Source organism: Megascapheus bottae, chromosome X, assembly GCF_031878675.1.
Source record: "Megascapheus bottae isolate mThoBot1 chromosome X, mThoBot2.hap1, whole genome shotgun sequence".
Classification (NCBI taxonomy): Eukaryota; Metazoa; Chordata; class Mammalia; order Rodentia; family Geomyidae; genus Megascapheus; species Megascapheus bottae.
Genome location: NC_143547.1, coordinates 375,572 through 388,799, shown reverse-complemented (window position 1 = coordinate 388,799; position 13,228 = coordinate 375,572).

Sequence of the window (13,228 nt, the reverse complement as noted above, 5' to 3'; positions counted from 1 at the left end):
TGTCAATATCATTCTGATACTGACTTAATCTAGTTGCTACAAAGCAGAATTCATGATAAATAGAGCTCATATCTAAATTCCCGAAATAAAGGGAAATTCATTATAGGATGGTCTTCCTGGGGAAGTGACAATGCACTGAACCTCAGGGACAATTTTATATGTTCTAATGTTCTGCTGGGCTGGTTAAGTAATAGGTCAGTACTTTTTCTTAAGAGATATTTACAAGGGCCAGGAGTGTGGCCTAGTGATAGAGTTCTTGCCCAGCATACACAACGCCCTGGCTTTGATTCCTCAGAACCAAATAAACAGAAAAAGCTGGAAGTAGTGCTGTGGCGTAAGGGTAGAGCTAGCCTTGAGAAAGCCCAAGGACAGTGCCCAGGCCCTAGGACTGGCAAAAAATGAGACTTTTATGGTGTCATGAGACATTTATGGTCAATCTACCTAATAGAAGCAAGTTTTAGCAAACACAGGCCAGGAATACACTAAGCACCCTACAGTGCACAAGGAAGGCCCACAGCAGAGTGGACCGAACCCAGTCAGTACTACAGCACTGAGATTGAGAAATGGTGAATTAAACAGACTTCGTCATAATTTAAGAGGCCACACAGCTGCACAGAAAGCAGGGTAGCACAGACTACCTGCCCTTCCTATGACTTGTGGGTGGACAAATGTTTTGAAAACAGACTATTATGTTTCAAAGTGCTAACATGCATATAAAACAAGCGTAAAGTAGTTTAACAGCTGACATAGTGCAAGTAGCTCAGTAAATGATCACTGTTGTCATTATCTAACCTCTGGTAAATTTTGACACTTGATTTTCACACCATGATACACAATTGAGATTTCCATCAGTCATGAGTAAGTCACTAGAAAATGGAATTATTTCTTTAAGAGTGGAAGTCTTTTATGGTTACTAGAATTTTGTAATCACAGGATTATCAGGTAGTCTAAAAATTCTTCAAATTATAGGTTGTTTTCCAAATGCTGAGCACTTTCTAATGACAAATGCAAGATGAATTTGTGGGAAATGTTGTAAGGGTATCCTATTGAAGAGGTTTCCAGCCAAGTAAATCTTTGCCTTTAGAATTTTAGACAGCTCTCATCTGGCCATCCTTCCCAGCATTAACTAATCACCAGTGAAAAATACAAATGTCATTCACAAATCATATCAAAGATAGGAATGGCTGGAATCCAATTCAAGAAACCAAATCATTTTATGATGTTGACATTAATCATTCTGCATGGACACCGCAGACAATCTGGAGCAAAGAATAATTTATGTCACAATACAAATGTTAACCATTTAGAGCTCGGAGACTCTTCCTGCTGCTTCCCTGCAGCCCCAAACACTCTAGAGAGCCAAGTCCAGGGCTTACATGAAAGTGGCTTAAGAAATCTTATTTATAAGGTGGCCATAAAATCTGGAGGGGAAATCGGAATATAAACAAGGCTGAGCTGTCTGACAAGCTAGGTTAGAGGTCAACAAACTAAGTCCTGTGAATCAAATCTAGGCCATTGCCTATTTTTCAATGAACTCAGAACAGTGTTTACATTTTTAATGATTAGAAAAAAATCAAAACAGTGGGATTTGGTGATAAGTGAAGGTTATAAAATTCAAATTTTCGTTTTCATAAAGAAACCCTTATTGGAACACAGTTGTGCCTATCTGTTTACATGTTACTCTCTTGATGGGGGCTGGGAGAGAGATATTTAATAAATAGTTGCAAGACATCATATGACCCATAAGTTCTAAACCACTTACTATCTGGCCTTTACAGAAAACTAAAGTTTGAAGACTTTGATAGTGACCAATTACCTCTCCTTGTTGTCAGTATTCTTGGTGGAAAAGGAATTCCCAACGTAGTTAGCCAGTGTGCATGCTACTACCACCTTAATGCCTCTTGTCATGTACCTGTCACTTCAAAGGGATCTCTTTCTGTTATGAATTGTTCTGTATTCATTGAAAAATACCTCTGGGGGCATTTTTGAGTGTTCAAGCATTGTGCTGGTCTCTGCACAAGCTAGATGAAGTTTCAGCACCATGTGTGTGTGTAATAGATAAAGAACAAGTAAATAAATAACCAGCAACAGCAGCTAGTGATAAGGATTATAAACAGCCAGGCGTGGTGGCTCATGGCTATAATCCTAACTACTTAGTAGGCTGAGATCTGAGGTTTGCCATTCAAAACTAGTCCAGGCACTAAAAAGTCCCTGAGATTCTTATCTTCAATTAATCACCAGAAAACCAGAAGTGACGAAGTGGTACTGTGGCTCAAGGGGTAGGGCAGTGGCCTTCAGGGACAACGCCCAGGCCCACAGTTCAAGTCCCATGACTGACCAAAAAAGGATTATAAACAAAAATGGCTATTTGAGCTGAGAGAAATTGAGAAGTGACGATTAGTACTCAGAAATGGCCACACTGAGAAAGCCACTGGCAAACGGGACTGCAAATTGACTTAGTGAAATCTAGTCTCAAAGGAATGAGGAAGAGGAGGAGGGATTGGGAACCATAAATCCGCAAGAAGGTATATATCCCAAGCAGCTAAAGTAAGGCTTCCAAAGACTGAGACAATGTGTAGCCAAGAAAACCAAGGGAAGAAATTTCTGAAATTTTAAAAAGTGATTGACAATGCCGGGAAATTTTAGGGGCATGTCCATAAAGAATACTTGGCAGTTAGGTATTATCAGGTGCCTGAGATATAGTCAATGGAATGTGAACAGAAGAGTCATACCCCATATGTAGTCCTGGCTTTTTAACTTCCACATAAAATGCCACCCTGAATTCTTCTCACTTAAGTCCTGGGTGAGATCATATGCTCTAGGATGATATAGTGGGCCACTCATAAATGTTGACAACTTAATATTCAATAGGAGGTGGCTGGAAATGGGCTCTTCTGAAGGTAATTAGGTCATGACAGTGGAACCCTCATGCTGGGATTAATGCTCCTGTAAAAGGCAGAAAAAGCTAGGTGCTGGTGGCTCACACCTGTAATCCTCGCTACACTGGAGGTTGAGATCTGAGGATCCAGGTTAGAAACCAGCCGAGGCAGAAAAGTCTGTGAGACTTTTCTCTCCAATGAACTACTCAGAAATAGCCAAAAGGGATGCTGTGGCTCAAGAGGTAGCGTGCTAGCCTTGAACATAAAGTGGCTCAAGGACAGCACCCAGGCCCCAAGTTCAAGCCCCAGGACCAGCAAAACAAAAAAAGGAGAGGGGCTTCAATTTTTTTCTCTGCTCTCTGCCACATATGGACACAGCCAGCAGTAGCCATATGAGAAGCAGGAAGAGGGCCCTTACCAGAATTGATCATGCTGGAACCTAATTTTGGACTTCCCAGTCTCCAAACCTATGAAAAATAAATTCTTGTTACGCCACCTAGGCTGTAGTATCATTAGAACAACTCAAACTGAGACACACACACGTTCATCAGCCACACATATCTGGCTAGCAAGTTGAAACTATAGTCTTTGGTAACTTAAGCAAGTGACTTCCTGTCACCTTTGCTATCTAATATTGACTAGAAGCCCATGCCTAGTGCAATCGACACTCAACATAAAGGAGTTAGACAAGGACTTGAATATCAGGAAATGAAGATCACTAAGAATCATATCAGAGACAGCCCAGCACATTAAGTTAAATAAAATGATAAACTACAAATGCCCCTCCCCCGTTAATGATAGCATCCTTGTCTTTACATAGAAGACTCAGCAGAGTTCTGCCTCAGATGAGCATTAGGGTCATATTAGAATAGAGTTCCAGAAAACAATGGGACACCATACTGCACATGTTTCGTGTTTAGAAAAACAAGATCTTCAATTGCAGTTTTGAGAGCCAATGTGACCTTAATAGTTCTCCCTTGTCTCTTTCTGCAAGCTATCTCATAAACTAAGCAAAATAGGCCCCAGAACCAAGCCACAGTCACATTTTATTATCGTCTTGAGATATATTTAGCTCATGTATTTTCCATAATTAAACAATGAAAGAATATAAATAATTTAATTGAAACAATCATCAAATCCTGAGAATGTTTTGCTTTGGGACTAAAGGCAGCAGATCTGATGTATCTGTCTCCATGTACTTCATTTGGCTCTGACTCTCACATTTAGATTTTTAGAGTTTGGTTGCTGTTGTCCTCCATGTTAACTAGAATAAACCTTGCATCGACCACGGTCATTCACTTGTCACAAATGGGCACTGATGAGGTTGTAGGAGTGGATTTCAAAGCCTTGGGGTTGTATAACTGCATAGCCCACATCATTTGTCTTTGTGTGCCTTCCATCTCCAGACAAACTTGTGATTATTCACCACAGAGAGCCTGGCAGGCCAGTGTTAGGTAAGCCAGTATTTTTCAGAAGTTCCAGTTGTCGAATGGTACTTGGAAGGAGTTAGATGTTTTGGACTTGAGAGTTGGGTTCCTTCTGAGACTCAAAAACAACAGCAACAAAGAATACCTATCTCTATTGGGGCTTTAGAGAAGATCCAGGAAGACACCATTTAAAAATCACTTTGGATTGATCCTTGGAAGAGCACATGTGTCTATTCTTACTCTCATTCTCTCTCCCTCCCTCTTTTCCTCCATCCCTTCCCTTCTTCCTCCTTTCCCTTCCTTCCCTCTCTACTCCTAGTCTCATTATGTAACCCAAGCTGGCCTTGAACTGCTACCTTTTTGGATTCTAATTGTGTGCCACTATGCCTAGCTCTAGTCCATTTTCATAAAAGAGTTACTTTGAGAACATAAAAGAGTAAATTAAGTTTTAAAAACATTAACAACTGGGGCCGGGAGTTTGGCCTAGTGGTAGAGTGCTTGCCTAGCATGCATGAAGCTCTGGGTTCGATTCCTAGGTACCACATACACAGAAAAAGCCAGAAGTGGTGCTGGGGCTTGAAAGAAAAAAACAAATATTAACAACTGTGTGAAGAAACCCTGTTTGGAGTTTTGCAATGGTGTATGAGAGTGGCCTCTGCTAAGACAGATTGCTTCTACTCTTTCTGTTCATTTAGTTATTTTCAAAATTCATACACTATGAAATTTCTGAAAATGTCATATAATCAGTGTTTTCTGTTCATGAGCCCCAAATTTACATTAAATAACATGGATAACAAATTCACACAATCTTTACTTACAGCATTTCCTTGTTTGTGATAAATTTCCTCCATATTAAAGATAATGGCTCTATTTCTTGATAATGTCAAATTAATCATCATTCAGTATAAGTACTTTCCCAAAGAAAAGAACTTTTGTAGATGAGTTGAACTCAAGCATTTGTCTGCTCTTTTTTTCAGTTAATGATATTGACATTTTACTATATTGGTTCATTAGAGCATGAAACTTCCTGTCTTGTTTTTGAAAAGCTATTTTAGTACTTCATATAAAAGTAACTCTATACCACAGGGACAGAGCAAATGCAATGAAAGGATCAACCACTCAGTGGGAAGGAATCTATTGCAAGCCCTTAATCATTGCTTTAAGTGAAGCACATTTTAGACATCTCACCACCTAGAAGCAGTTTATTTCTTTTCTTACGGTAGCTCTAAGAATAGTAAAACTATTTTCCAGCTTTTATTTCTTTGAAAAATGTTTTTTCTCCCTCTCCATAAATTGTAAGGGAGTACAAACAATATTTTTTTTCTAAATCATTTACCGAAACGGTGGCACATTCTATTTCTTTGATGCCAGAAGCACAATATATTTGCTATCCGACATGCTTTTCTTAAATATGTTACCTTGTTCAAGGGGGGAGTTTATGCTCTTTCATTTCAACCCTTAATAGGCTGTGACTACAATGATCTCTAAGCCCAGCTATTTAGGAGATTCAGATCATTCTGGAAATCTAAACACCATACTATGAGGAAGCCCAAGCAGTAACATAGGACTGTAAGTGTTCTCATCTTGACTACAATCAGCGGCCACATTCCAGCCCCAGCTGCTGAGTCAATCCGGCCCCACTCCAACCACGGACTTTGAGTCTTCGACTGTGGAACAAAGACAAGCCATCTTTTGTGTTCTTTTCAAATTTCTGACCCCCCAGGGAGGTGAACATAATGAAATGTGGCTTTACAGTGATACATTTGGGATGCTCCAGGAACAGGAATACTGACTTTACATTGGGTTGTCAATTCAGTCTATTGAAACCCGCAATGTTCTAGCCACCGTTTACCTATTGTAGATGGGAAAACATTGAGTATGGTGCTTCCTCATTCCAAGTATTTGAAGTTTCATTGAGAGAGGTACTTGTAAACCTGTAAACTCAAAAATGGGATTTAAGCCAGGCTCCAGTGACTCACTCCTGTAATCCTAGCTACTCAGAAGGCTGAGATCTGTGGATTACAGTTCGAAACAAACCATGGCAGGAAAGTCCATGAGACACTTATCTCTAATTAGTCACCAGAAAGAAGCAGAGCTGTGGCTCAAAGTAGTAGTATGCTGGCCTTGAATAGAAGAGCTCAGAGACAGAGCCCAGGCCCTGAGTTCAAGCCCTAAGACCAACAAAAGGGCGGAGGGGAATCTAAATATGATGATGAATTTGCACAATCTAGGCAAGAGTTTCAGCAGAGGCTTTTCTGGATAGTACATCCCTTTCTCTTTTGATCCTTAGCTATAATATAAACCACAAAGGATTTTAGGTACATGAGAGCAGACAGACACCTTAGCTTGAGCATTCAGGTAGCTGCAAGCTCTGCATACCCACTTAGGCAACTCTTAGGTCTTGGAGTATAGCCAGTGGCTCCCTCCTCCCTTCCATTGATAGACAGGGAGCTTAGGCTCAACAGCAGACTTAGGACATTGAACCAGGGAACTCATTGCTCTCAGATACAAAAGACAGAGTCTAGAGGGGTTCCACATTCCTTAGCCTGACAAATCCTGGGCTTGGGGACAAGTGTGGACAGAGGAAGAACTTTCAAACATGGGGCCTAGGATTATGGCTGGCCCCTGGATATAGGGAAGATCACCAGAGGCACAAGATGAAAGTAGCATTGACACTTGGCCACACAGAAAATGTACCACGGACCAAATGACAGTAGGTCTTCAACATGAAAAATACGTAAGTGTGATTGCTCGCATTGATGCAGATTTTAATGTTCTTATTATTTAGGCTCGTTGTTAAACAAACCACCAGGTGAAGAACTAAATATTTTCATTTCATTTTGGTTCTATACAATGTAAGGGTTACAAAGGCAAATTCAAATCATGGTCACAGAGGCCTAAACTCACAGTTTCAAACCTGAGGTTTCCTCTGGATTTCCACAGCCCTCTTCATTTGCAACCTTATGAAGGACGACTAATCTTTCTGAGTTTGGCAAAAGAGCTTATGAGCCTTTTACCAGATGTGCAAATCTATAAGCACATAGACTTAAAATTCTTGAGAGGAAGGTATCATATAAATGGACTGAAAAATGACCAATTGCTTATTGCTCAAAAGGAAATTAGCACTATAAAATAAAATGAAACCAAATCTTAGACATTATTAGCTCCGCTTAAAGTTATGGTACAGTGTTGCCATTCTATGTCAAGGGGCAGCAATCTCTTAAAAAGCTGAAGAAAGATATTTTTGCCTTTGTTGGCTATATAGTCTCTGTCAAATGTACTCAATGCTGCTATTTCCATGCAAAAGCAACCAGAGACAATATGTAAATAAGCAGATGTGGTAGAGTTCCCATGAAACTTCATTTACAAATAGACAGCCAGATTTTGCCTAAAGGCTGGAGTTTGTCAATTCTCACTGTATGTTAAGAACTAATATATGAAATTATTCCATTCTATTAAGCAATATGGAAAATTACAGTTATATTCAAAATTAAACTAAGCTACATCGGTAATCCTAGCTAGGACATCCAGAATATGTTATAAATAAATAGCAATATTAAAAAGCACCTTTGCCTTTTAGTAAAATTATTTTTTAACTGAAACAAAACTTCCATCATCATTAACTATAGCACAACTCATTACAATTCTCTCCTCATTGAGTTGAGCATAAAGGAAACATAAAAGAACAACATAAAAGAGAAATATATTTCTAAAAATGAAAAGCTATTTTTATTGCGGAGATTATTTCTCTCCATTCATTACTACGTTCACGTCTATCTGCACAATAAGAACTACTGAGATCATCTCTAGGATATGGAAACAAGAGCTTTATCTTGAGTGATTGTTGTTCTTAATGTACTATGTCATTTCTCTTCTCTTTTTGCCCTTTGGTTAATTTCATATTGTTACCGTGACTTTGTTACCTGGTATATTGTATACACATTTATTTGTTTATTTGAAATAGGAAAGGGAAGGAGAGAAAATAAGATGAATGTAAGGGGGTTGGGCGAGGGAAATGGGGACAAAAACATGAGAAGGGGTATGGATGTGTGAGAAGTAACTGTAACCCCTGGTGAATGTAACTGTAACATTACCCCGGCAATAAAAAAAAATAAAAAAGGACTACTGAGATCATAAGTCTCATGTATTTTATAAAAGTATTTATGTTAGAAATACATAAAGTCACAACATCAAAAAGGTCACAATCTAACAGAGATGAAATAAAATTAGAATGAAAACTATTATACTTTAGGAATGAGAGAAGCAACTACAGAGCTACATCTCACAGTGGAAAGAATCCTTAAAAATCACCTGATCTGGCCGGGAGTTTGGCCTAGTGGTAGAGTGCTTGCCTAGCATGCACGAAGACCAGGGTTTGATTACTCAGTACCAAATACATAGAAAAAAGCCGGAAGTGGTGCTGTGGCTCAAGTGGTAGAGCTCTAGCCCTGAGAAAATCCAGGGACAGTGCTCAGGCCCTGAGCTCAAGCCCAGGACTGACAAAAAAAAATCACCTGATCCAACCCCTCCCCAATGCGTAGATTGCCTTAGTACACCCAGAAAAGGGATGCCCTCAATTCTCCCCAGACATGCTAATTCTCAGGGACCCTGCTTTTGCAGCATAATACAATGCTTGGCTACTTGGAAAGGAGATACTATTAGGTAATTGCTGCAGTGCTAATGCCACAGGAGAAGGCAGGACTGGGATAGCTTTGACAGAGGAGTTACACTGGTGATGACCTCTTCCTGGCATTTAAGACTTGCATTAAGGAAAGCCAGATCAATTCAAGATCTCACCACAACTGGACTAGCTGTTACTAAGAAGGTCTTGGGCTTGCTCTGGGCTGGTCCAGAAAACTTTCAGGAAAGAATATATAGTGTTAGCCCTATGAACGGGTGGGGTGGGGAGGCAGAGCTGGCAAGAGTAACAGTTACTTGTTATTTCTGCCAGTCTGGGTCCTGTAAGTTTAGTTGATTCTTGAAATTCCTTGGGTGGCAGCTTGGAAGGATTAGCAGTTTGCTTGGAGAATGTTTCTGATTATGTGGCTCTTAAATTCTCTAAAACGGAAAACAAATTCTGAGTATAATTCAACCTATGCAGAGTCTGGGAGACAACTGTATTTCTTACTGTTTAAGGTTAAATTTTCTCTGACAATAACATATTTTGCCTTCTCTATCCTCATTTTGGTAGTGCTGTTTTGATTCACTGTGTAAGTTGGGTGCTTAATTTTACTGGTCACTTAATGTATGCTTCTCGTCTTAAAAATACTGAGTAGAGAATACGATTGTTGCTCAGTGCATAGGATTACTGGGTGGATTAATGAGCGTGTTTGGCTGTAATATGCTATTGTAAGCAGCAATTATTTTTATTACCTTTCCTTCAGCTACCCTTCACCCATGATTCATTCCTTCATGATCTCTATAAGGTTATAATCAACTAGATGACCAAGGCTGCAGTCTACATCCAAAGTCTCTATTTGGGAAGGATCTGCTTCTAGCTTCCCTTAGATTACTGCTGTTCCGTTGTTTGAAGGTGACTAAGCACAGCATGCCCACTCCTCAATGACTGTGAGCTGACGGCTACGTTCAGTTCTTGCTATGTGTTCTCCAATGTGGCAGCTTGTTGCATTAAAGTATACCAGACAAGAAGTCAAGGCAGAGAGTCTACTAGCAAAGCAAGGCAGTTTATGTCTTATAAAAGTAATGTCCCAATAGAGTCTATCGGTTAGAAGCGAATCACTAGATGCAGTCCACATTCAAAAGGAAAGGGCTGGGAGTGTGGCCTAGTGGTAGAGTGCTTGCCTAGCATGCATGAAGATCTGGGTTCGATTCCTCAGTACCACATACATAGAAAAAGCAGGAAGTGGAGCTGTGGCTCAAGTGGTAGAGCTCTAGCCTTGAGAAAAGTCCAAGGACAGTGCTTAGGCCCTGAGTTCAAGGCCCATGACTGGCAAAAAAAAGAAAGGGCTACACAGTACTATCTTAGAAACTGTTGGAGTGAAGGAGTATAGTCCTTGTGGTTAGCTTTGGTGAGTGCTCACTTCCCTGATCTTGGGGTGGGTGTCAGCCAAGCCGAGCACCACTCTCTCCCAAGCTTTGTAATTGGTATTTGTTCCTGGATAGGCATGCAAATCCATCTAGCAGCAATAAGATTCTGAAAAGGTACCTCTTATTCATCCCTCTGAGCTTGAACCTAACAGGGTGCTAAATCTGGACCTGTTGCCACTACTTCATTGTCATACAAAGCTTGAGATGGAACCAGCACAGAGCAGGTGGAGCCAAAAGATAGCAGGCAGGAAAGGGAAAAGGTAAGATGATTGCTGGAGAGCTAAATAATTCAGTATGGCTGGAAACATTCAGCTCATGTTGACTAGTCCAAAGAACTTATCTCCAAACATGCGCCTTCCCATCCCAATGGAACACAAAGGCCCCTGAATTTTGATGATTATAAAAAAGCATTAAATCTCCTATTTAGGAAATAAAGAAGTAATGTACATTACTTGGCCCAAGTAGACACAGCCTAAGATACTTTAATTTCTAAAAATAAAGTTAACTGCAACCCTCTGAGGTGTTTGCCGGTTGATATTTAGAACTGAGGATTTAAACATAATCAGCAACCATGAAATGCAATATCTCTCCCTTTTTTCTTAATGCTTTTTTGACCAAAAGTGTTTCATAGACTGAACTCTCTAATGAGGGAATATTTATATGACATACCAAAGCAGATGTGAGTCTCATTTTATGAAATCCAAACCCAGATGGGCTTTCCTTTCCATTGTCTTATGTAATTTATATGAAAGCAGAACATGAAAAAAATTCAAATGTAATTTCTTTTCCACCATTTATGCTTAATGGTCCTGTAATCACTTTCATGGCCTCAGTTTCTCTGCTGAGTCTCCAGAGGGTCTGTGGATTAGTCCGTGTCACAAAGGTGCTTTACAGCAATTGGAAGTGCCCAGCAAGATTGGGAATGTCTGTTATCATGAAACATGCATTTCCAATTTAGGGTATTCCACCATGTGTCCTCTGGAGAGTCCAAAATACTCTTCTAATTTGAATCAGCCCCGGGGGTATAAACTAAAAGAAAGACTCATAGATGGAAAAGAGTAAAATAAAAAAAGACTGGCCCTGAACTCAACTGCTTCAAATGAGTTTTCTTAGGGAACATTCTATTTTGTTTGGTCATCGTGGGGAAAAAAAGGACTGAGGGATGAAAGTGAAGAGAATACAAAAGAGCTCAAAGAGGTGTCTAGGATTTTTTTTTAACTTGAAGATTCCTGGTGTATGACGGAGAGAAGGTTTAATTTTTCCACTTGGCTTCGTGACAGTTTCTGCCACCTTCCCAGACATTACCTTGACAACCAATTCATGCTACGTTCTTGAGAAGTCATTAGCAGGCTCAGAACAGAATAATAACACCCATTTAGCTATCCTCTATTAAAAATTGTATTTGTAAATGTTGGCTTCAAACATTCCAAAGAGCATTTGAAGCTCCACAATTGCATTAAACTGTACTATGTAATGTAGTATACATTTCCCAGCACCTCATAAATTGTACAGCATTCATATATACAGTGTAGAGATACCTAGGATTCTCTTTGAAATTAAAAATGATTTTCTAATCCAGTTCTCCTTGAATCCAACTCACTCCCTACATTCCCACCATGGCTGAGTGATGAGTGAGCGACGGAGAGGTGGATTTGGGTTTGTTCTCATCCACTCAAACACGCACTAGAAGTCTGGACAGATTTGAGGACGAAAGAATCAGTCACTTGTGGTCCTACATGAGTCTAGGGGACCCCAGGAAAGCCAAAGGAAAATTAGTACCAAGGCTCTGGGGACCTGGGTTCTGGCAAGTTCTGCAGGTCAAGTAGAGCTGACATTTGGATGCTTTCCTGACCCTAGAATTCGCCATATTATTTAGTTCAATGTACTGACTACTCTGTCGTTTCCTCTTTGTGCTTCTAACTAAATGCAAAAGAAAAAACAAAACCATTTTTCCACATTTGCAGGCAGCAGCTAAAAGGCAACAAGAGAGTTAAAAAATGTACACACCATTAAACCTCGAGTCCCTGAGAGCACTGTGAGCTTTCCTGACAGATGCTGAAAAGCTGTGCAGCCCAAACCATGCTGGAGGATTGGGTCAGGTTCTCTATTATTTCACTCTTTTTTTTGCCAGTTTGTTTTTTCAGGAGACAGATCTTAAAACATCTTGTATTTCCTGTTCGCCAAGTTTGCCTTTCCCACAGCACCTTGATTCCCCTGACAGCACCTTGTCAGCAAATGTAAGTCAATAGAAGCCATTTTTCCCCAGCACGTCCTATGACTCCATTTAGACCCGAGCATTAGCAGAGCTGCACTCACTTTCCTCTGCTACGGCCAATCCCATTGGACTTGACTATGAACGCAGAGTCCCAAGGAACATTTATGTGGATTGAAGATTAGGAAAACAAAACTGCTGCTTATACCCAGGGTGTGGCTTTTCCTACAGGTTCACAGTGGACAGGGCCCAAGTCTCTGGGGAGCCATGAAAGGAAATGAAAGGCCTCAGAGGTTTCTGAGTAGACTCCTACGCTGAGCACTGATGAATTAGAAAACATATCACCATAGTCTTGGTGAACTGTCCATCTGATAACTCAAAAGTTGCTGTCTAACTGTGATCCCCACTTTTTATGTGAAGTTAGCTGCCACTTGGTACCACCATTCCACACAGATCTCCTGAAATTGCCTGATGACTGCTATGTCCACCATTCAAATGGATTTTTACAACCTCTTCCAATGGAAGCAGAAACAACGACAGTTGAGAGAGGGATGATTTGTATCTCAGAGGCAGCTTCACATATTTTTAGAGTTATATCAGTGACTAAAACCACACAGTAAATACCTCCAGATTCAGGAGCCTCTTATTTTTTTTAAACACGA